Genomic DNA, 23772 nt, shown 5'->3' on the forward strand with positions numbered 1-23772 from the left:
GGTTTCAATAATATTAGTTTCAACATTGATAGGATTACCTGAAATATAGTGTTTAATTCTTTGACCATTTACCACCCTTGGACTTGTACCTTCAAAGTTGTTGATTTTTATAGCACCAGAACGATAGACCTCCTCGATAACATAGGGACCTTCCCATTTTGAGAGAAGTTTTCCTGCAAAAACTCTTAAATGAGAGTTGAATAATAAAACATAATCTCCTACGTTAAACTCACGCTTTTTTATCCTCTTATCATGCGAGCGTTTGACTTTTTCTTTGAATAGCTTCGCATTCTCATATGCTTGGGTTCTCCATTCATCAAGTGAGCTAATATCGAATAACCTCTTCTCAGCGGCAAGTTTGAAGTCATAATTGAGCTCTTTAATAGCCCAATATGCCTTATGTTCAAGTTCAAGAGGTAAATGACATGCTTTTCCGTAAACCATCTTATAAGGAGACATACCCATAGGATTTTTGTATGCAGTTCTATAGGCCCATAATGCATCATCAAGTTTCTTGGACCAATTCTTTCTAGATCTATTCACAGTATTTTGCAAAATTAAATTGATCTCTCTATTGCTCAACTCTACTTGACCACTAGACTGCGGATGATAAGGAGATGCAATTCTATGATTGACATCATACTTAGCAAGCATCTTACATAAAGCACCATGAATAAAATGTGAAGCACCATCAGTCATAAGATATCTAAGGACTCCAAACCTCAGAAAAATAACTTCTTTAAGCATTTTAATAGAAGTGTTATGATCAGCACTACTAGTTGGAATAGCTTCTAGCCACTTAGTAACGTAATCAACAACAACTAAAATATGTGTATAACCATTGGAGGCAGGAAAAGGTCCCATTTAATCAAAGCCCCAAACATCAAATGGTTCAATAACAAGAGAATAAATCATAGGCATTTCTTGACGTCTACTAATGTTACCTATTCTTTGACATTCATCGCAAGACAAGACAAACTTACGAGCATCTTTGAAGAGAGTAGGCCAATAAAAAACAGATTGTAGTACCTTGTGTGCAGTTCTATCTCTAGTGTGGTGTCCTCCATAGGATTCAGAGTGACACTTGCGTAGGATCTGGTCCTGTTCATGCTTAGGCACACAACATCTAATAACACCATCTACTCCTTTATAAAGGTGTGGATCATCCCAGAAGTAATGTCTTAAATTATAAAAGAACTTTTTCTTTTGCTGGTATGTGAAACTAGGCGGTATATATTTAGCAACAATGTAACTAGCATAATCAGCATACCAAGGAGCAGTACGAGAAGCATTGACGACCGCTAATTGTTCATCAGGAAATCTATCATTAATAGGCAGTGGGTCATCAAGAACATTCTCTAACCTAGACAAGTTGTCTGCAACGGGGTTCTTAGCTCCTTTTCTATCAATAATATGCAAATCAAATTCTTGGAGCAGGAGAACCCATCTAATGAGTCTAGGCTTAGCATCTTTCTTTTCCATAAGATATTTAATAGCAACATGATCAGTGTGAATAGTAACTTTAGAATCAACAATATAAGGTCTAAACTTATCACATGCAAACACAACTGCTAAGAACTCTTTTTCAGTAGTAGCATAATTTCTCTGGGCAGTATCAAGAGTCTTACTAGCATACTAGATAACATTTAATTTCTTATCGACTCTTTGCCCTAGAAAAGCACCTACAGCATAATCACTAGCATCACACATAATTTCAAAAGGTAAATTCCAATCAGGTGGCCTAGAGATTTTAGAAAAGTCCTTAATGATCCTCCTATAAAAACTGGCATGACCTAGGAAACTTCTTATACCTTTTATGTCCTTGGGACATGGCATCTTTTCAATAGCATCAACCTTGGCTTTGTCAACTTCAATACCTCTCTCGGAGATCTTATAACCCAAGACAATGCCTTCATTAACCATAAAGTGACACTTTTCCCAATTTAGGACGAGACTAGTGTCTTCACATCTCTGCAAAACTCGATCAAGGTTGCTCAAACAATCATCAAAAGAGGATCCATAAACGGTAAAGTCATCCATGAATACCTCACAAATATTTTCACAAAAATTAGAGAATATAGCCATCATGCATCTTTGAAAGGTAGCAGGTGCACTACATAAACCAAAAGGCATACGTCTATAAACAAAAGTACCAAAAGGGCAAGTAAAAGTAGTTTTAGATTGATCCTTCGCTGACTCAGGTATTTGAGAGAAGCCAGAATAACCATCTAGAAAGCAGAAATGTGTGTGTTTGGATAGTCTTTCTAGCATTTGATCAATAAAAGGTAAAGGGTAATGATCTTTCTTTGTAGCTTTATTTAACTTACGGAAATCAATTACTATCCTATAACCTGTAATAATTCTTTGCAAGATCAATTCATCTTTATCATTAGGAACAACGGTAATACCTCCCTTTTTAGGAACACAATGGACAGGGCTTACCCATTCACTATCAGCAACGGGATAAATAATACCTGCCTCAAGGAGCTTTAGTATCTCCTTTCTTACCACTTCTTTAATCTTGGGATTTAGTCGTCGTTGAGGATCTCTAACTGGTTTGGCATCGTCCTCCAATGTAATTTTGTGTCGGCATAATGTGGGACTAACGCCCTTGAGATCATCCAGAGTACATCCAATAGTAGCTCGGTGCTTCTTCAGAGTTTTCCATAATCTTTCTTCTTCTTGCTCTGAAAGGTTAGCACTAATAATAATAGGATATATTTCCTTTTCATCAAGATAAGCATACTTAAGATTTTCAGGTAATGGTTTGAGTTCAAACACGGGATCACCCTTGGGTGGAGGGGGATCCCCAAGAATTTCAACAGGAAGGTTATGTTTCAGCATAGGTTCCTGTTTAAGGAACACTTCATCTATTTCCTCCCTTTCCTTCATAAACATATCATTTTCATGGTCTAGCAAATATTGTTCTAACGGATCAGTTGGAGGAACAACAATGGAAGCAAGACCAATAATCTCATCCTTACTAGGTGGTTCCCTATCATGAGGTTGTCTACTAAACTTAGCGAAATTAAACTCATGAGACATACCATCAATTGCAACAGTGACAATATTCTTTTCACAACTAATCTTAGCACTAGCCGTATTCAAGAAGGGTCTACCAAAAATAATGGGACAAAAATCATCTTGTGGGGAACCAAGAACAAGAAAATCAGCAGGGTATTTAACCTTCCCACACAAAACTTCAACATCTCTAACAATCCCAAAGGGTTTAATGGTATCCCTATTAGCAAGCTTAATAGTAACATCAATGTCTTCTAATTCAATGGGTGCAATGTCATGCATAATTTCTTGATATAAAGTATAAGGTATTGCACTAGCACTAGCACCCATATCACATAAGCCATGATAACAATGATCTCCTATTTTAACAGAAATAATAGGCATGTCTACGACAGGTCTACATGTCTTGGTATCTGGTCTCGCAATATTAGCAGTCTCACTACAGAAAGAAATAACATGCCCATCTAAATCATCATCCAAGAGATCTTTAACCATAGCAATACTAGGTTCAACATTAATTTGCTCAGGAGGTGTATAGGTCCTAGTATTACTCTTACGAACAACAGTCGAAGCTTTAGCATGTTCTTTTATCCTAACAGGAAAAGGAGGTTTTTCAACATAAGTAGTAGGAACAATAGGATCACTATAGGTGATAGTCTTTTCTTCAACTGTAATCGGTGCAACTACTTTCACTTCAACAGGAGGATTATATTTAAACCACTTCTCTTTAGGGAGATCAACGTGAGTAGTAAAATATTCACAGAAAGAAGCTACTATTTCAGAGTCAAGTCCATACTTAGCGCTAAATCCACGAAAAGCATTGGTATCCATAAAAGATTTAACACAATCGAACTTAGGTGTCATACCTGACTCCTTACCATCATCGGAACCCCAGTCTTCAGAGTTGCGTTTAATTCTTTCCAATAAGTCCCATTTGAAATCAATAGTATTCAGCATATAAGAACCAGCACTAGAACTATCGAGCAGGTTGCGATTATCAAAAGAAAGACGAGCATAAAAGTTCTGAATAATCATTTCCCAAGAGAGCTCATGATTGGGGCATGAATATAACATTGACTTAAGACTCCCCCAAGCTTGAGCGATGCTTTCTCCTTCGCGAGGCCAGAAATTAAATATGTAATTACGATCAGGATGAACAAGATGCATAGGATAGAACTTCTGGTGAAATTCCAACTTCAATCGCTTATAATTCCAAGATCTTGTATCATCACATAGCCTATACCATGTCAATGCATCTCCCTCCAAAGATAAAGGGAAGACCTTCCTTTTGACAACATCATCGGGAATACCTGCAAGCTTAAATAATCTACAAACTTCATCAACAAAGATAAGGTGTAAATCGGGATGCAATGTTCCATCTCCTGCAAATGGATTAGCTAGCAGTTTCTCTATCATACCCGAAGGAATCACAAAGTGAATATTTTCATAAAGTTCAGTAGGTTGAGGAGCAACTCTTTGCTCTTCTAGTTGGGGTGAAGATACCCCAAACAAGCCCCTCAAAGGATTAGTTTCCATAGTGACAAGTAACAGAAAATTTCAGCACACTATATAAATGTTTCCTTACCAAGTTCCAGTCACCAAAAGTGCTACACTCCTCGGCAATGGCGCCAGAAAGGAGTCTTGATGATCCACAAGTGTAGGGGGTAAATTGTAGTCCTTTCAATAAGAGTGTCGAACCCAACGAGGAGCAGAAGGAAATGATAAGCGGTTTTCAGTAAGGTTTTCTCTGCAAGCACTGAAATTGTAGGCGATAGATGGTTTTGTGATAAGATAAATGGTAACGACTAACGAATAAATAAAGTAAATAAAGTGCAGCAAGGTGTCCCAATCATTTATGTAGCAAAGGATAAGCCTGGACAATTTCTAATAATGAGGAAGGAGCTCCCAAGGACACATGGGAATTATCGTCAAGCTAGTTTTCATCATGTTCATATGATTCGCGTTCGGTACTTTGATAATTTGATATGTGGGTGGACCACTACTTGGGTAATTCCATTACTTGGACAAGCATCCAACTTATGATTAACCCCTATTGCAAGCGTCCGCAACTACAAAAGATGTATTAAGGTAAACCTAACCACAACATTAAACATATGGATCCATATCAGCCCCTAACAAAGCAACACATAAACTAGGGTTTAAGCTTCTGTCACTCTAGCAACCCATCATCTACTTATTACTTCCCCATGCCTTCCTCTAGGTCCAAATAATGGTGAAGTGTCATATAGTCGACGTTCACATAAAACCACTAGAGGAAAAGACAACATACATCTCATCAAAATATCGAACGAATACCAAATTCACATGACTACTAATAGCAAGACTTCACCCATGTCCTCAGGAACAAACATAACTACTCACAAAGCATATTCATGTTCATAATCAGAGGGGTAATAATATGCGTAAAGGATCTGAACATATGATCTTCCACCAAGTAAACCAATTAGCATCAACTACAAGGAGTAATCAACACTACTAGCAACCCACAGGTACCAGTTTGTGGTTTTGATACAAGATTGGATACAAGAGATGAACTAGGGTTTTGAGAGGAGATGGTGCTAGTGAAGATGTTGATGGAGATTGACCCCCTCCCGATGATAGGATTGTTGGTGATGACGTTGTTGATGATTTCCCCCTCCCGGAGGGAAGTGTCCCCGGTAGAACAGCTCCGCCGGAGCCCTAGATTGATTCCGCCAAGGTTCCGCCTCGTGGCGATGGAGTTTCGTCCCGTAAGCTTGCCCATGATTTTTTTTAGGGTAAAAGCGATGATATAGCAGAAGATGGACACCGGAGGCCCACCAGGGGGCCCAGGAGATAGGGGGGATCCCTATAGGGGGGGCGCGCCCTCCTGTCTCCTGGACAGGGTGTGGGCCCCCTGGCGTATTTCTTTCACTCAAAAATTCCTATTAAATCCAAAAAGTTCTTTCGTGGAGTTTCAGGACTTTTGGAGCTGTGTAGAATAGGTTTCCAATGTTTGCTCCTTTTCCAGCCAGAATTCCAGCTGTCGGCATTCCCCCTCTTCATGGTAAACCTTGTAAAATAAGAGAGAATAGCCATAAGTATTGAGATATAAAGTGCAATAACAGCCCATAATGCAATAAATATTGATATAAAAGCATGATGCAAAATGGACGTATCATATAGCAGCGGAATGTAAATCATTGCATATTAAGGTAAAGGAGAGGAATCTGGAGGGAACAAATGCAATGTTGACACATATTTTTTTGTGGTTCCGATAGGTGGTGCTATCGTACATCCACGTTGATGAAGACTTCAACCCACGAAGGGTAATGGCTGCACAAGTCCACGGAGGGCTCTACCCATGAAGGATCCATGAAGAAGCAACCTTGTCTATCCCACCATGGCCATCGCCCATGAAGGACTTGCCTCACTTGGGTAGATCTTCATGAAGTAGGCGATCTCCTTGCCCTTATAAAATCCTTGGTTCAACTCCACAATCTTGACAGAGTTTCCCAAGTGACACCTAACCAATCTAGGAGACATCACTCTCCAAAAGGTAATATATGGTGTGTTGATGATGAACTCCTTTCTCTTGTGCTTCAAATGATAGTCTCCCCAACACTCAACTCTCTCTCATAGATTTGGCTATGGTGGAAAGATTATTTGAGTGGAAAGCAACTTGGGGAATGCTAGAGATCAATATTCTTGTGGTTGGAATGGAATGTCTTGGTCTTAACACATGAGTAGGTGGTTCTCTCTCAGAAAATGAATGTTGGAAGTGTAGGAACATTCCGATTGCTCTCTCTACGAATGAAGAGTGGGTGGAGTGATATATATAGCCTCCACAAAAAATCTAAACATTACACACAGATTCCCAAACTCGGTGAGACCGAATGGTGAAACTCGGATAGACCGATTTAGTTCAAAATGTGAACGTTAGGCTTTTCGGTGGGACCGACATGATCAACTCGGTGGGACCGATGTGCTAGGGTTAGGGCATAACTTGATCTCGGTGAGACCGATCACATGAACTTGGTGGGACCGATTTCAGTAATAGGCAAACAGAGAGTTGGTTAGGCAAAGTCGGTGGAACCGATCGCTCATTTTCATGACCGAAAACTTTGTGAAAAGGAAACATGGAGTTTGCATTAAGAACTAGGTGGGACCAATCGCTCATTTCGGTGAGACCGAAACATTACGAAGGGAAACAGAGAGTTTGCAATCCCATCTCGGTGAGACCGAGATCCCTATCGATGAAACCGAAGTGATGTCAAATGAACTCGGTGGCACTAGATAGATCAAATCGGTGGGGCCGAGTTTGTCTTTTTGGTTTAGGACATATGTGGAAATGAGAAAGTGGCTGAGGGTTTTGGAGCATATCACTAAGCATTTTGAGCAAGTAAGACATTGAGCAATACCTCATCCCCTTTTAATAGTATTGGCTTTCCTATGGACTCAATGTGATCTTGGATCACTAAAATGAAAATGTAGAGTCTTGAGATTGTTCCCAATATGTGTCCTTAGAATTTTGTGGGGTCCACATCTGTAGTCCATACCATGCCAATCATTGAACTTTCTAAAATGATCATGTTGAAAGAGTATTAGTTCAATGAGCTATATGTAGTTAAGAGTTACCAAAACCACCCAGGGATTAGTTGCACTTTCAATCTCCCCCTTTTTGGTAATTGATGACAACATATAGATCAAAGCTTTGACGAATGATAATAAGAATGAAATACATCGTCGATTTGAGAAGTATGTGATAAGCAAGAGCTCCCCCTAAATTTGTGCATTATTTACGATTTGCTTTTGAATGCACATGCACAAACAATTAGGATTATGGATTACTCTTCCATGTCACATACATCTTGGTGGAGCGCTCAAAATGGTAGAAAGAGGAACATGCACTCATCACCGAGGCAAAGTGAATGATCATACATAAGAGATAGAGAATATCATCATCCAAGCACAAACTTTAAGTATGATATGATCAAACACATGACCATTCAAGTATCTCACACACATAACCATAAAGTATAAACCAAGCAAGCAAGCAAGTAAGTAGCAAAAGAAGCAAAGCTCTCTCTCTCTCTCGAAGCCTATGATCTATACACTTTCTCCCCCTTTGGCAACAAGTTACCAAAAAGCTTGAAAATGCATAGTGCTATGCGTCTCTCTAAGCTTGATCTTCAGGAGGTGCCATTGAGAGGACTCTAAGGACGAATGCATCTGTTGAAGTTGATGGAGCTGGTGGAGTTGCCACCGGGGGGCAACTGAAGCTGTGGTTGCAGGTGCTGATGCAGTAGCTCGTGTGCCTATCACTAGCACTTCTACAAATCTCTGTGGCCTAGGCACTCTCTGAAACACTTCAGTGGTTGCTTTCCCTTTCCTCTCTTCAGCTCCTTCTTGGAGTTGCTCAAGCTGTCTACATTTCTGTCATGTTCAAGTCAAGATCATAGAACTTTGTTTCAATGATCCTTTCCAGGCTCTCTTGATTCTGAGTCGGGGTGGCCAATCCTTTTTCAATCCTCAAAGTGGCTTGAATAACATATCCAAGTTGATCTTGCTTTGACTTGAGGACAACCTGTGAAGCCTCTTCGGCACTTGGCATCTTGGCTGCCTTCTCAGCTTTTGCTTTATGCCTCTTCTCTTGAGCCTCTACTGATGTGGGATCTTCAACATTCATAACAACTGTGTTGTCCTCAAAGTCAGGCCTCAAGGGAAGGTGCTCTTTGTCCAATAAATACACACCTTTGCTCATCTTAGAGTTAATCAACATCTGGATGTGTGGAGCATACCCACATGATCTTTTCTGGTTAGCAGTTGTTCTCTTGATGGTCTCAACAATCAAACTCATCACTTTAAACTTCTCGGGCAGATCAAATAACTGAAGCAAGTTGATGGAGTGGCCTCTGATCATCCTATGATCTCCTGATTTGGGCAACAAGGTGTGCCTCAAAATGGTGTTCATGGTGGCCAGTCCTGACATCAGATAGTACACTGAGCCTAGCTTATGTGTCTCCAAGGCCTTGGCAGGTATCTCCTTGTACATGTTGGCCATGGAGTTGTGGTCCTTCTTGCGCTCAGCATAAACATCAATGTCTTCCTCAACTTCTTCAGGGGCATTAATGAGCTTGGCCCACTCAACAACAGAAGACTGGTACCTAGTACCTTCAGAAATCCAAACAATCTTGCCATTAGGGGTAGAAGTGAGCTGTTGAATAGAATTGCATGATAAGCTCATCATTCCACTTGGTCAATTTCTGACCCACAAAAGTGTCAACCCCATTGAGTCTAAAGCTCTCATGCACTCCTGGAAAATGGTCTTCATTGGCATTAATATATTTCCAGTCCACCCACTTCATGTCACACACAATGGGCTTCTTATCTAGGAGCACAGTCTCATAGAATTCCTGTTGTTCCTTGGTGTGAAACCTCTAGTCCATAGCAGTTCTTCTCCTCACAGCATAGGGATCTACTTGTCTCCACAATCTGAGACCTGCATCCTTTCTCTCCTTCATAATCTCAGCTACTGGATGATTGTTATCATGATCAGGTATCTTTGGCTTCAATTTTTTGAGCACTTGGGCTTCCTCTTCTTCTTCTTCAATCTCAGGCATTAGGGCCTTGTTCTTCTCTGCAACAGGAATGTTTCTAGTGCTTCTCTTTGGTGCAGACTTGGAAGCCTGAGTTGGAGATTTGGGGGCAGTCTTGGGCTTTGAAGGAGCAGCCCCAGACTTGATGGCATCCCCCATCAGCTTTTGAGACTTGGCAGGAGGTGCATCTTGCTCTTCCTCCTCCTCTTCTGCAGAATCTCTCACCATTGATGGCTTTCCAATCACTTTGGCAATAGTTTTCCTGACCCTTTCCTTTCTTTTCTTTCTGTCACCATCTTCTCTGGTCTCAAGAGTAAATTCCATAGTTTCTTGTGTTGATGCTCTGGCTTTTGACATTGGCACTCTTCTGGCAGGAGCTTTCTTCTTCAAGCTTGGCTTGGTGTTAGGAGCAGCACCATATTCCTTCTTGAGCACTTTCTTCTTTGAGGTCACCTCCTCAACTTCAAAATCCTCATCCTTTGAATCTGAGATTTTCTTCTTCCTCTGCCTTGTTGTTGCCTTAAGCAGGTTACCGGGAGTGCTTCTGCTCCCCTCATCATAGCTGCCAGAGGGACTAGTGCCCTCACTCAGATTCACCTGCTTCTCAGACTTATTCTGGCTGTCACCCTGATGTCTAGTGCACAACCTTCTTCTTGTAGATGTTGTTGGGCCTCCAAGTGCAGAGGTTTGTAGGACAGTAGAAAATTTCCCTCAAGTGGATGACCTAAGGTTTATCAATCCGTGGGAGGCGCAGGATGAAGATGGTCTCTCTCAAGCAACCCTGCAACCAAATAACAAAGAGTCTCTTGTGTCCCCAACACACCCAATACAATGGTGAATTGCATAGGTGCACTAGTTCGGCGAAGAGATGGTGATACAAGTGCAATATGGATGGTAGATATAGGTTTTTGTAATATGAAATTATAAAAACAGCAAGGTAACTAATGATAAAAGTGAGCACAAACGGTATTGCAATCCTAGGAAACAAGGCCTAGGGTTCATACTTTCACTAGTGCAAGTTCTCTCAACAATAATAACAAATTGGATCATATAACTATCCCTCAACATGCAACAAAGAGTCACTCAAAAGTCACTAATAGCAGAGAACAAATGAAGAGATTATTGTAGGGTACGAAAACACCTCAAAGTTATCCTTTCTAATCGATCTATTCAAGAGTCCATAGTAAAATAACACGAAGCTATTCTTTCAGTTCAATCTATCATAGTGAAAGTGCAACTATCCCTGGGTGATTTTGGTAATGATTAACAACATATAGCTCATTGAACTAATGCCATTACAATATAAATATTTCAGGAAAGTTCAATGATTGGCATGGCATGGATAAGGAATGTGGACCCCTCAAAATGCTAAGGACAAAAGATTGGCTCAAGCTTCAAAGTCCAAGACTCTACATTTTCTATTTTAGTGATCCAAGATCACATTGAGTCTATAGGAAAGCCAATACTATTAAAAGGGGATGAGGTGTTGCTTAATGGCTTGCTTGCTCAAAGTGCTTAGTGATATGCTCCAAAAGCCCTCAACCATTTTCTCATATCAACATGTTCCCAAACCAAAAGTCAAACTCGGCCCCACCGATTTGATCCATCCGGCGCCATCAAGTTCATTTGACATAGCCACTGCCAGAAACCCTAGTCTTTTCGGTCTCACCGATAGGGATCTCGGTCTCATCGAGATGGGATTGCAAACTCTCTGTTTCCCATCATAAAGTTTCTGTCACGCCCAATATGCGACCCTATATAAAAGGAACTCGAAGGTCCCACCAAGGATAGACCCGCATATTGAAATGCTTTTGCAAGGTGGATATCATTACATCAACATTACATAATAGATGGGGATATATACAAAAGGCATACAATGCCACACGAGTACATCATCACAATACATAAGAGCATCATCCGACTACGGATGAAACACAAACAGAAACTCAAACGACATCCACCCTGCTAGCCCAGGCTGCCGACCTGGAACCTATCCCCTGATCAAAGAAGAAACAGAAGAAGAACTCCAAAACAAGCAAACATCGCTCTCGCGTCATGATCATCGCAAAACCTGTACCTGCAACTGTTGTTGTAGTAATCTGTGAGCCACGAGGACTGAGCAATCCCATTACCATGGGTATCAAGACTAGCAAAGCTTAAAGGGAAAGGAAGGGGTAAAGTGGTGAGGTTGCAGCAGCGACTAAGCATGATATGGTGGCTAACATACGCAAATAAGAGCGAGAAGAGATCAAAAGGAACGGTCGTGAAGCTAGCAATGATCAAGAAGTGATCCTGAACTCCTACTTACGTCAAACATAACCCAAAACCGTGTTCACTTCCCGGACTCCGCCGAAAAGAGACCATCACGGCTACACACACGGTTGATGTGTTTTAATTCGGATCTGGTGTCAAGTTATCTACAACCGGACATTAACAAATTCCCATCTGCCTATAACCGTAGGCACGGCTTTCGAAAGATTATACCCTGCAGGGGTGTCCCAACTTAGCCCATGATAAGCTCTCGCGATCAACGAAGGATGTACCTTCTCCCAGGAAGACCCGATCAGACTCGGAATCCCGGTTTACAAGACATTTCGACAATGGTAAAACAAGACTAGCAAAGCCGCACGAATGTGCTGAAAAATCCTGATAGGAGCTGCACATATCTGGTTCTCAGGGCACACTGGATTGTCCAAACTTCCGGTAGGCCAACCCAGAGTTGCCCCTGGTGGCCACCGGCGGCTGACAGGTTGGACCAACACTCACGACGAGCACTGGCCCGGGGGGGTAAAATAAAGATGACCCTCGAGAGCGCGACTCCCAAGGGAAAAAAGGCTAGGTGAGGCAAATGTAAAACCAAGGTTGGGCCTTGCTGGAGGAGTTTTATTCAAAGCAAACTGTCAAGGGGATCCCATAAATCACCCAACCGCGTAAGGAACGCAAAATCCGGTAACATAACACCGGTATGATGGAAACTAGGGCGGCAAGAGTGGAACAAAACACCAGGCATAAGGCCGAGTCTTCCACCCTTTACCAAGTATACAGATGCATTAATAATAATATAAGAGTTAGTGTGATATCCCAACATAATCCTGTCTACCAAGGAGCAATCTTCAACTTCACCTGCAACTAGCAACGCTATAAGAGGGCTGAGCAAAGCGGTAACATAGCCAAGCAACGGTTTGCTAGGAAGGGTGTCAAAGGTTAGAGGTTCATTGCAATTTGGGCAGGCTTGAAGAACAGGTGATAGGTAGCGCAGCATAGCGATAGAACGAAACAACTAGCATAGCAATGATAGTAGTGAGATCCAGGGTAGCGGTCATCTTGCTTGAAGTCCCGCAAGGAAGAAGAACGAGTCCATGAAGGAGATGAAGCCATGAAGACGAACCAAGCGTAGACGAACGAATCCTCACGATCGCAACGATACGGGAACTAACGAGAAGAAGCACACAACATAGTAAACACACCACACATGAACAAGGCATGATGCACAACAAGCATGATGCATGACAAAGCTACATGAAGCTACTCATGGCAAGAGATGATGCAAACAAGAGCAACACATCAAGACAAGTTTAAATGAGGCCGGAAACAACATATAACAATTCCGGGAAGTCCTCGTATGCAAATTTCGAAGTTGGTCCAGATCTGAATAAACCTTATGTTCAAGTTGTTAAACAGCAAGTTAAGATGCACCAAGATGATCTACACGACATTCTACTCAAGTTACATATAAAGTTCATTTAGTTCGGAGCTACGGCCTAGAAGATATGAGCAAAACAAGTTAAACATGGCATTGATGCAAAATGCACACAAACATCAAGCAAACACCTCAAAACAAGGATGCAACACGATAATATGAAACTACATGCAATTCTAAGCAAGTTTCATATAGAGCACACTCAAAACGGAGCAACGGTGCAACCCACACACATGAAAAAAGTTTAAAGGACAAGCTGTCCGAAACAGCAACTAGGCAGCTTGCAAGCATCAAAACAATATGCTACAGCAGCTCAACATGATAACAAAAGGCATGGGCATGATGTACAGGTAAAGCATAACAAAACATGAACACTGAGCTATCTCCAGAAATCACTAGAACATACTCAAACACACATGGCAAGATTGCAAATAATAACAGTTCAGACTTTGCAGAAAATAACATCAGGTTGCAATGTTTAGAGCTATCAAACAACATGTTACAGGAACTTATCATGGCAAACAAAGGCATGGCATGAACCTACTAATGCATAGATCAAATGTCCTTTACTGACCATGAGCCAAAAAGGATCAGAAGATATGATGGCACCCATGTAAACATAGTAAGTTATAATATAGATTCATACATGGTAGGAACAACAATAAGTAGGCATGTTGATGAGCTTGTACCACTCACCACAGAGCAATACATGCCATGGCAAGGCAACCAACAGTAAGAATACATGTTTATGAAGCTAAGCATTGCTCGAGCAAGTCCATAGGGTACATGGAACACTAACAACAATCATGGCAACAACTGAACATAATGTTAACAGGCTGACAACAACATTATTTAGCAACTTTGGAGCAAGATATGAACAAGCTACAGCAAGCCATAAATGCAAACAGGGGCATGGATGGATAGAGCATGATATGTATGACAAAACACCCTTAGTGAAAATCTCCAGAATATGCATAGAATGATTTGTAGAAGCAGGTTTACATAGCATCATGAAATACCAGATTCAACCTAGCAAAACAGTAACAGCAAGTACACTACTTAACAAGCTTGATTCACTCACCACAAGTCATTGCATGACAAGATAAGCATAGAATCAGCAAGAAGACATGTTTATGAATCTAACCAAGGCAAGAACAAGTTCATAGCATGCAAGGATCCACTACTACAACCTTGGCAAAATTGAATAACATGTAAACAATCTGCCGGGAAACATTTTGTAGCAAAAGTAGAGCACGAAAATGACATGCTGGACTACTCCATAATTGCAAACAGGGGCATGAATGGATAGATAATAACCATATGTTCAAAACATCCTTACTGAAGTATCTCAAAATATGCATGGATCTCTCTGTAGAATCAAGTTTACATGGCATCAAAATAACAGCAGAACGGGGACTAAAATCAGCAACATCACGAAGCCTAGTTTGCATGCTTGTGCTAGTCACCACATTGATCACAAAAATACATGGTAAGCACATATATAAATAAGACATGGCATAGTTCAAAATACATGTAGATAACAACCTCATAGGATGCACACATCAATCATGGCAAAAATGACAAATGAGCATGTTCTGTTAAGAAACAGGAACTAACATTATGAAGCACTCTTGCAATGATGATACAGGCATCAAGATGGACTCAAATGAACATGATGCAATAGAATGAAATGTAGAGCATCTCACAGCGAACAATTTGACATATTACACGCATGAAACGGAGCTACGGATGCAGATATATGATGCAATGAACATGGCATGAAAAAGTCAAAAATCTTAGGGACTTGGTGAAAATTATACCTCCACGAAAGTCAACGCGGGACGGAGGCGTGCAGGACGAGGGGATCCGGGGCGGGGACGGCGCGTTTGGTTGGGATCCCGGCGGATCTCGTCCAGATCTGGCCGGATCCCAACTCCGGCGAGGCGACGGGAAGAGCGACCAGAGGCGCGGGACGACGTAGGAGCTCCGGTCGGACGGGACGCGGGTCCGGCACAGCGCGGGGCGAGCGGCGGCGCCGGTGAGGAGACGGGGCGGCCGGGCGCACGGCGGCAGGGGCGCGTGCTCCGGCGAGGCGAGGCCGGCAGGCGTCGGCAGAGGCCGCGGCCGACGCGGGAGACACGCGGCGCGGGGTGAGAGGCGGAGGAGACCGCGGCCGGCGGCGGAGAGCTCCGAGGCGGCGGCGGGCGCGGTTACCGGCGCGGGGGCGGCGGCCGGCGAAGGAGAGGCGGCGGGCGGCGGCCTCGGGCGAGCGGAGGGCGGCGACGGTGGTGGAGCACGGCGGCGATGACGCGGGCGGCGGGGCACGGCCCGGTTCGGGCCCGGCGGGGGCCGGATTTGGGCCTCCCAGGCCCGCGGCGGCGGGAGGTGGCGGAAGGCCACGTTGCAGGAACGGTTGGCTGCGGGGCGATGCGGAGGCGACGTGTCGCCCCGGGATTGGCCGGGCGACGTGGCGGCGGAAGTGGACATGTCCGGCTGCCGGGCGGACATGTTCGGCGGCGCGAGGAGGGAGAGGTCTAGGGATGGACTGCGGGATTTTCGGGGGAGGGCATATTTATAGTTTCTGGGAGCTAGGAGAGTCCAAATGAGGAGCGGTTTTCGCCCACACGATCATGATCGAATGACCGAGAGCATGGAGGGGGTTTGGATTGGTTTTGGGCCACTTTGGAGGGGTGTTGGGCTGCGAGATAAAAGAGGCTTTTATGGTTACCCGGTTAACCGTTGGAGTACCAAACGACCTCCAAATGGCACGAAACTTGACAGGTGGTCTACCGGTGCTATACCAAGGCTGCTTGGCAAACCTCGGGACATTCCGAGAATGTTTAACACCCACTCACAACAGGAGACAAAAGGGGAAAGCCGGAGGGCATAGGAGTGCCGGATTGCAAAACGGACAACGGGGAAAATGCTCGGATGCATGAGACGAACACGTATGCAATGCAATGCACATGATGACATGATAAAATGCAACACGCAAGCAAATGACATGGTAACAACGACGAATAACTGGCAGACACCTGGCGCATCGAATCCGAGGCGTTACAGTTTCGGTCTAACCGAGATGAGCGATCGGTCCCACCGAGTCTGCAATGCAAACTCTCTGTTTCCTTTTCGTAACTCTTCGGTCCCACCGAGACGAGCGAATTGGTCCAACCGAGTTTGCCTGACCAACTCTCTGGTTAGCTTATTACAAAAGTCGGTCTAACCGAGTTTTGTAGTCGGTCAAACCGAGATTACGTTATGCCCTAACCCTAATGATATCGGTCCCACCGAGATGACATATCGGTCCCACCGAAATTGCCTAACGATCACATATGTACTGAATCGGTCCGACTAAGTTTTCTGATTCGGTCCCACCGAATTTGGTATAATGTGTGTAACGGTTAGATTTTGTGTGGAGGCTATATATACCCCTCCACCCTCTTCTCTTTCATGAGGGAAGCCATCAGAATGTGCCTACACTTCCATTACCCATTTTGTGAGAGAGAGCCACCTACTCATGTGTTGAGACCAAGATATTCCAATCCAACCATATGAATCTTGATCTCTAGCCTTCCCCAAGTTGCTTTCCACTCAAATCATCTTTCCACCAAATCCAATCCTATGAAAGTGAGTTGAGTGTTGTTTCATCATCAACACACCATCTATTACCTTTTGGAGAGTGGTGTCTCCTAGATTGATTAGGTGTCACTTGGGAGCCTCCGACAAGATTGTGGAGTTGAACTAAGGAGTTTGTAAGGTCAAGGAGATCGCCTACTTCGTGAAGATCTACCCTAGTGAGGCAAGTCCTTCGTGGGCGATGGCCATGGTGGGATAGACAAGGTTGCTTCATCGTGGACCCTTCATGGGTGGAGCCCTCCGTGGACTCGCGCAGCCGTTACCCTTTGTGGGTTGAAGTCTCCATGAACATGGATGTATGATAGCACCACCTATCGGAACCACGACAAAAACATATGTGTCTCCTATTGCGTTTGCACTCTCCAAACCCTTCCCTTTACATTCTTGCAAGTTACATGCTTTACTATTCTGCTGCTCATATACTCTTTGCATGCTTGCTTGAATTGTGTTAAGATTGCTTGACTTGTGCTAAGTTGTTAAAATCTGCCAAGAACTAAAATTTGGAAAAGGTTAAGTTTTTATTTGGTCAAGTAGTCTAATCACCCACCCTCCAAACATACTTTCGATCCTACAATTGGTATTGGAGCCTTGGTCTCCATTTGCCTTGATTTCCATAGCTTTTGGTGATCATACCCTTGGTTTCACAACCTAGGAGAGTATGGCGTCTGATACGTCTCCAACGTATCTATAATTTACGAAGTATTCATGCTATTATTTCATCCATCTATGATGTTTTATAAGCATTTATATGTCATTTCATATGATTTTTGGGACTAACCTATTAACCTAGAGCCCAGTGCCAGTTTCTGTTTTCTCCTTGTTTTAGTGTTTTATAGAAAAGGGATACCAAACGGAGTCCAAATGACGTGCCAATTTTTGAGGATTTTTTTTTGGACCAAAAGAAGACCACGGAGCACCGGAGTTGGGCCAGAGGAGTCCCGGGCTGCCCACGAGACAGGGGGCGCCCCCTGGTGGGGGGCACCCTCCTATCTCGTGGACAGCCCGGAGGCCGCCTTGACGTGAAACCAATGCCAAAAAATCCTATAAATACTGAAACTTTCGGGAATTAACCTAGATCAGAAGTTCTGCCGCCGCAAGCCTCTGTAGCCACGAGAAATCAATCTAGGCCCTCTCCGGCACCCTGCCGAAGGGGGCCATCATCACCGGAGGCCATGGAGGAGGATCTCGGAGGGGCCATCATCTCCATGAAGGCCAAGGACCAGAGGGGGAAAGCCATGGAGGACGAAGCACAAGGGGGAGAACCTCTCCTCCTCTCTTTTGGTGGCACCGGAGTGCCATCGGGAGGGGAATCATCGCTGCGGTGATCGTATTCATCAACATCACCATCATCATCACCATCCTCATCTCTTTTACGCGGTCCACACTCCCACACCCCACTGTAATCCCTACTTGAACATGGTGCTTTATCCCACATATTATGATCCAATGATGTGTTGCCATCCTATGATGTTTTGAGTAGATATCTTTTGTCTTTGGGTTGATTGATGATCTAGATTGGTACGAGTTGTATGTTTTACTTTGGTGATGTCCTATGGCACCCTCCATGTCGCGCAAGCGTGAGGGATTCCTGCTGTAGGGTGTTGCAATACGTTCATGATTCGCTTATAGTGGGTTGCTAGAGTGACAGAAGCTTAAACCCAAGTAAGGGGGTTGTTGCGTATGGGACAAAAGGGGACTTGATGCTTTAATGCTATGGTTGGGTTTTACCTTAATGAATCTTTTAGTATTTGCGGATGCTTGCTAGAGTTTCCAATCATAAGAGCATACGATCCATGTAGGAAAAGTATGTTAGTTTATGCCTCTCCCTCTTATGAAATTGCAATGACGACTATCGATCTTGTTAACAATTTCTTAGGACAATTCCGCACACCGATCCACCATTATTCCACACTCGCTATTTATATTATTTAGTAATATAGTCTAAATTTATGATAACAGAACCCACTTTTATATTTTAGCTCTCCGATATCATACACAGTTATCCTCTTTATACCCACAACACAGTTTTATTTCTTGTTTCTAGTTGGAAGCAAACGTTTGGTGCACGTAGAGTCGTATCAGTGGCAGATAGGGATTGAGAGAATATTGATCTTACCTTTAGCTCCTTGTGGGTTCGACACTCCATACTTATCACTTCCACCTTTGGGAATTGCTACGATCACTGTTCAAGATATCTTCCGATATTCCGATAAATCGGCCGATTTATCGCTTACTTGTGTCTGACCGATAATATAAATCGGCCGATAAATCAGCCGATATGGAGATAAATCGGCCGATATGCCGATAAACTGGCTGATTTACCCCTTATCATGGGTTGACCGATAAGTTCCCGATAAGCGATATCCCCAACATTGGCTACGATGATTCCCTGCACTTGGGGATTATCAAGCTCTTTTCTGGCGCCGTTGCCTTGGAGCAATAGTGTGAGGTTGATATTCTCGTGTGTGCTTGTTTGCTTTCTTTACTTAGTAGATTTTGTTTTCCCTTTTTTGTTTATGTTTAGTTGTGGGTGAAACATACAAATTTTTTTCAAAAGAATGAAAATACCAAAAAAATAAATATTACTTGCCTCTCATGCGTAAAAGAGTTTTTCGAAAAGAGAAGTGATTGGGAAGTTATGCATTGAAGAAGTGAGGGTCGACCTTGAGCACTTGTGTTCATGCTCACGGAAACAATGTAGAATTTTTCATGGAAGTTTCTCTGTAAATAATTATCCCCTTGTATATATTCATTGTATTATAAAAATAATGTGCCAAGCTTTGGTTGTAGGATGATAAGATTGCTTGCTTACTATGTGCAGAACAAAAACAGAAACTTTGGCTGTAGGGCATGAATTTACGTTTTTTACTGGAAAGTCAAATGGGTCTGAAATTTTTTGAACATTACTGATGTAAAAATTGTTCAAATTTTCAAATTTATTTCATAATTTTTGGAGTTACAGAAGTTTACTAAACATGCAGATTACTACAGACTGTCCTGTTCTTAACAGATTCTCATTTTCGTGTGTTGTTTGCTTATTTTGATGCACCTATGGCTAGTATGTAGGGGTATGAACCATAGAGAAGTTGGAATACATTAGGTTTAACACCAATATAAACAAATAATGAGTTAATTACAGTACCTTAAAGTGGTAGTTTGCTTTATTACACTAACGGATCTCACAAAGTTTTTGTTTAAGTTTTTGTGAATGAAGTGTTTGAAGAACGAGGAGTTACTGATGTGAGAAGAATAAAGAGAGACAAGACTTCAAGCTTGGGGATGCCCAAGGCACCCCAAGTAAATATTCAAAGGATACTCAAGCATCTAAGCTTGGGGATGCCCCGGTTGGCATCCCATCTTTCTTCTTCAACAAATATCGGTATACCTCGGTTTTTGTTTTGTTCACATTGTTTGTCCCCTTTGTGTTTTTGTTTTTCTTTAAGAATCATGCTAGTATGAGATAGCAGTTCATTGATTTATAGAATACTTCATGTGCTTCGCTTATATATTTTAAGTATGATTGTATAGAATTGATCTTTGTGCTTCACTTAAATCGTTTGATTGTGGCTTTATAGAATGCTTTGTGCGCTTGACTTATATATTTTTAGCTTGGATATTGGTTAGCCTATATTGATTGTAGAATGCTCCAGGAAATTCACTTACATCTTTTGGAGTATGAATAATACTATAATTTAAAGTGGGTTTGGAAGAGTGTCAACTTTTGGAATTAGTGATCCCACTATCTTGGAGGGTGTTGAATCTTCGTACGATATTTATGAAAGTGGATTTGGAAGAGTGTCAACTTTAGTTAGTATTCCACTATTTCGGAAGAGGTTCCAATTGAGTATGAGAACAAAGTTGCTATCCATGATGCTACTGAAAATTATTATGAGGGAGGAATATGTGCTTGTAGGAGTTGTAATAATATCAAGTTTCCTCTCTATGTGCTTAAAGTTTTGAAGTTATACTTGTTTTGCCTTCCTATGCTAGTTGACTTTTGTTCCCATAAATTGTGTGCTCACAAAATCCCTAGGCATAGGAAGTGATTTATATTTAAATGTTCTAGTCATATTCTTCATGATGCTCTCTTTATGTGAGCATCATTGAAATCATCATGCCTAGCTAAAAGGCATTAAAGAAAAGCGCTTGTTGGGAGACAACCCAATATTTATCCTTAATGTTTTTGTGTGTCTACATGATGAAGGTACTGTATTAATCATGTTTTATAGCCTTTGTTTCAATAAAGTTCCAAGTAAGACCTTTGGGAAGACTTGGGTGAGAGTTAATGTGATCTTGCTGTAAAAAACAGAAACTTTGCACTCACGAGATTAGCTGTCGTTTTTTACAGAAGAGAGCTTTTGAGTTGATTCCTTTTGAATAGGATTAATAGACAAATTCCTCACGTCCACCAATTTATTTCATAATTTTTGGAGTAGCAGAAGTATGGTTATTGTTCAGATCATTACAGACTGTTCTGTTTCTAACAAATTCTATTTTCACTGCATAGTTTGCTTGTTTTCTAGTTTCTATGGCTTATATTTTTCAATATAAATTGTAGAAATGATATGGTACAGTAGGAATTATGTGAAAACAATTTTGAACCTTGTCTTTTACAGTACCAAAGTGCATGGTTTACTCTTTATCATAGTAACCTATCTCACGAAGTTCCATTAAGTTTTGTGTGATTGAAGTTTTCAAGTTTTGGGTGAGATATCGATATGAGGAGAATAAGGAGTGGAAAGACCCTAATCTTGGGATGCCTAAGGCACCCCAAGGTAATATTCAAGGAAGACTCAAGCGCCTAAGCTTGGGGATGCCCCGGAAGGCATCCCCTCTTTCGTCTTCAAAACTATCGGTACATCTTACTCGGAGCTATATTTTTATTCGTCACATGATATGTGTTTTACTTGGAACGTCATTTTATTTTGTTAGTATTATCTTGCTGTTATTTATAATAGTGTTTTGCATCTTTAGTTTCAATAAAAATGTCAAGGATAGCCTTTACCATGCTTATTTTGCTAGTATACATGTTGCTGTTTGAAAACAGAAAGTTTACCGCTGTTGCAAAAACTCCCTAGAAAAGTCAGAGCATGAGATAATGTTGAAACTTTTTGCATAATGAGCTCTGATAAATATACTACAGTGGAAATTTTATCTCATAATTTTTGGAGTTAGGGAAGTATTGGTACTCTTGCATTCTTTACAGGCTGTACTGTTTTGATAGATAGCTGTTATGTTTGCATTGTTTGCATATGTTTGCTTGTTTAATGATTCTATTTGAGAATAGGAGTATTAAATATGCAGAGACATTTAGTATGCAGTGTTGAATAATAATTTTAGTGTTTTGTTACAGTAGAAAATGATAAGGTTTTGCATTGGTTTATACTAACCTATCTCACGAGTTCTTGTTGAGTTCGGTGTGGATGAAGCTTTTGATAAAAAGAGAAACCATGATATGAGAGGAATTAAGGAGATATAAAAGTTCAAGCTTGGGGATTCCCAAGGCACCCCAAGATAATATTCCAAGAAGTCTCAAGCATCTAAGCTTGGGGATTCCCCGTTAGGCATCCCACCTTTCTTCTTCAACAACTATCGGTTAGTATCGGTTGAGCCTAAGTTTTTGCTTCTTCACATGAGTTGTGCTATCCTTGCAATGTCATTTTATTTTGTTTTACTTGCTGTTTGGATAAAATCATTGGATCTGAAATTTTGAATAGAAAAAGGAACCCTCCCATGGCTAGTTGTCATTTGCCTACTCAGTGTCTTTCACTCATATCTTTTGGAGTAGTTTGTCATTTACTCATGTGCTTCATGTATATCCTATGAGTAAATGGGGGAATGAATTGAATGTCATAAATGAATTTTTACATGTTTCATATGCTTATAACATGGTTAGTGATGACTTCACACATAGAAAGCATGAGGCATGAAAGTTGTTGAGAGTTGGCAAACATAGTTTTGGTCATCGTTGCAATTAATAGGAAGTAATAAGGAAAGAGACATTCACATATAAATATATTATCTTGGACATCTTTTATGATTGTGAAGAACTCATTAAGTATAACATGCTAAAAGAGTTAACGTTGGACAAGGAAGACAACGTAATGGTTTAGGTTTTCCGACATCTTAGTTAAAGTATATTGTCATTGACCCTCCAAACACGTTGAGCTTGCCTTTCTCCCTCATGCTAGCCAAATACCTTGCACCAAGTAGAGATACTACTTGTGTTTCCAAATACCCTTTAAACCTAGTTTTTCCATGAGAGTCCACCATACCTACCTATGGATTGAGTAATATCCCTCAAGTAAGTTGCCATCGGTGCAAGCAATAAAAATTGCTCTCTAAATATGTATGACTTATTAGTGCAGAGAAAATAAGCTTTGGACGATCTTGTTGCGGAAGTAATAAAAGCGACGGACTGCATAATAAAGGTCCACATACAAGGGGCAATATAAAGTGACGTTCTTTTGCATTAAGATTTTGTGCATCAACCCTAAACGCGCATGACAACCTCTGCTTCCCTCTGCAAAGGGCCTGTCTTCTACTTTATATTTTTACTTTACGCTTGAGTCAAGGTGTCCTCACCTTTCCCTTTTTCATTTTATCCTGTGGCAAGCTCCTCGTGTTTGAAAGATCATGATATATATATATCCAATTGGATGTAAGTTAGCATGGGCTATTATTGTTGACATCACCTAAAGGTGAATACGTTGGGAGGCAACACAATAGGCCCCTATCTTTCTCAGTGTCCGGCTGAAACTCCCTAACCACAAGTATTGCGTGAGTGTTAGCAATTGTAGAAGACTATATGATAGTTGAGTATGTGAACTTGCTGAA

The sequence above is a fragment of the Triticum aestivum genome, chromosome 5B (assembly GCF_018294505.1).
Source record: "Triticum aestivum cultivar Chinese Spring chromosome 5B, IWGSC CS RefSeq v2.1, whole genome shotgun sequence".
Taxonomy (NCBI): Eukaryota; Viridiplantae; Streptophyta; class Magnoliopsida; order Poales; family Poaceae; genus Triticum; species Triticum aestivum.